The 2414-nt window shown below is 40.6% G+C and overlaps 1 non-coding gene across 1 annotated transcript; it reads left to right on the forward strand.

Moving 5' to 3' along the window:
• The first annotated feature begins 383 nt into the window (after nt 1–383).
• Nucleotides 384–488, forward strand: LOC129406633 (U6 spliceosomal RNA). Its single transcript, XR_008631121.1, has one exon. It is a non-coding gene; the product is annotated as a U6 spliceosomal RNA (small nuclear RNA).
• The last annotated feature ends 1926 nt before the right edge of the window (nt 489–2414 follow it).

Here is a 2414-nt window from a genome sequence, read left to right on the forward strand (position 1 = left end):
AGGACTGTCTTCAAATTTCTTTGAAATACAGTAATATAAAGTATATGCTAAATTCATAAACTCACACAAAAGATTTCCAACTGGAATAACCAGGGACAATGCATAGGCATTTTAGTTGGAGATTTTGAGTTACTATACAGAGAATGCTATAGTTGTTTTGAAATATCCAAAGACCAAATGATGTGCTTTGAGACATTTTCCTTTTGTGCACTACACTATATGAATACTTGATAATATGCCCTAGCCAGGAGTTGAACTATATTTTGCATTTTCTATCCTGCCACACAAAATAAATCTTCCATTATTATCAGTATACCTATAAGAAACTGATTAATAAAAATTGCATTATAATCGAGGTGACATTCTCTACTTAATAATAAACAGTGCTTCCTTCAGCAGCACAGATACTAAATTTTGAATGATATAGAAGAGATTAGCTTGGCCTTGCACAGAATGACATGCAAATTTGTGAAGCATCCCAGATTTTCAAAAATGAATAAAATAAACATAGTGTTAACAACAAAATCCTTAACTCAAAGTTCAGAATACATTCCAATTGGTTCTGCAAATCTCCATATATATTTCTATGCAGAAGACATTAATGTAGATGTAGAGCATGAAATTTATTCTACAATTAAACTTACAGAAACTAAGACACATATCACTTTACTTGTATCACTTGATCCTCCATATGGTCATCCTATTGTTCATAGATTTGTTTGAGCGGATACCAGTAACATCTCCATTTGTCCCTGGTATGTGCTAGTGTAGCCCAATGGTGTCTGCTAGCTCCAGGAACACGAAGAGCCTCAAATCGCTCATTAGGGTCTTAACGAAGAAGTCTAACCATCTTGGAGGAGGGCGGCCATGAGTCTTTTGACATCCTGTGGAATCCAGTCGGTAACAGCTCTAGTCCAGAGGTTGTCTCTAAATCGCATTACTTGTCTGGCCCATCTGATTTTCAACTCCTTGGCAAAGGAGACAGTGTCCTGACTTTTTTTTTAAATTTTATTGAATCTTGAGGTTGGAACTCTGGATTCCTTCTCTCACTTGAGTGAAATGTGATACTCCACGCATAGCTCTTTTGATTCCTCTTTGGGAGACTCGAATAGCGTTCTCCTCCTATTTTCGTAGGGCCCAGGTCTCTGAGGCATATGTTAATGCAGGAAGAACTGTGGAGTAGAAAAGATGTGCCTAGAGCCGGAGGTTCTTCGCTCTCTTAACAACTTCTTCAACGCTCTTGAAGGCATTCCATGCTGCTCTTTTCCTCCAGCGCAGTTCAGGTGCCAGGTCGTTTGTCATGTTGAGCTCTCGACTTAGGCATACATAACTGCTTCATTCAGAGATGTTTGTTCTGTTGAGGGCAAATGGAACATCAGAAACTAGTTCGTTTCTCATGAACATTGTCTTCGTGAGATTCAGCTATATTCCGACTTTCCCACACTTATGGTTGAAGTTGGCCAGCATTCATGCCACTTGGCTGATGTTTGGTGTTATGAGAATGATGTCATCATTGAAGTGGAGGTGGTTTAGTTGCTGACCGTCTATCTCCATTCCCATTCCTTCCCATTCCAGTTGTTGCATGATGTTCTTGAGGGTGGCATTGAAGAGTGTCGGTGAAATGGTATCACCCTGCTGAACCCCTCTCTTTATGTTGATGATCACGTCTTTGTAGAATGGTGAGATCCTGTTGGTGAATCTGTGATACAGCTTGTAGAGGATCCTGATGTATTGAGTTTGAACACCCTGTTTGACTAGAGCTTTGATGACCGCTTCATTCTCAACAGAATCAAAGGCTTTCTTTAAATTAATGAACATTAGACAGAGTGGCATCTTGAACTCTAGTGAAACCTCAATGAGCTTGGTCACTGTGTGTATATGATTGATCGTGCTGAATCCTTTTCAGAAACCAGCTTGCTCACATGGTTGTCCTTTGTCTAGTTTTCTGCCAATCCTATTCAGGATGACTTGAGTGAATAACTTGTAGAGGATGGACAACAGGCATATCTGGCAATAGTTGCTGATGTCTCCCTTCTTGTACAACAGGACGGTTGTGCTGGTTTTCCATTGGGATTGAACATTGCATTCAGACAGGTAGCGTGTGAAGAGCCGAGCCAGTGTATTGATGAGTACTGGTGGCAGATTCTTCAGGTGTTCAGGTCTGACCTTGTCTGGACCAGGTGCTGTATGTGTCTTTACTAATGAAATGGTGTGTTTGATTTTGGAAGGGAGAATGCTGGGAATGACATATCCATCCTGTGGAGTTTGGTAAGTGGGCAGGTAGATGTGGCTATCGAAGATATCCGAGTAGAAGTAGTGGATAACCTTCTCTATTGCCCTTCTGGAAGATGTGACAGATCCATCAGGACATTGGAGGGCAGTCATCTTGGTCTTATAGTTGGTGAAAGACAGGA

The sequence above is a fragment of the Sorex araneus genome, chromosome 7 (assembly GCF_027595985.1).
Source record: "Sorex araneus isolate mSorAra2 chromosome 7, mSorAra2.pri, whole genome shotgun sequence".
Lineage (NCBI taxonomy): Eukaryota > Metazoa > Chordata > Mammalia > Eulipotyphla > Soricidae > Sorex > Sorex araneus.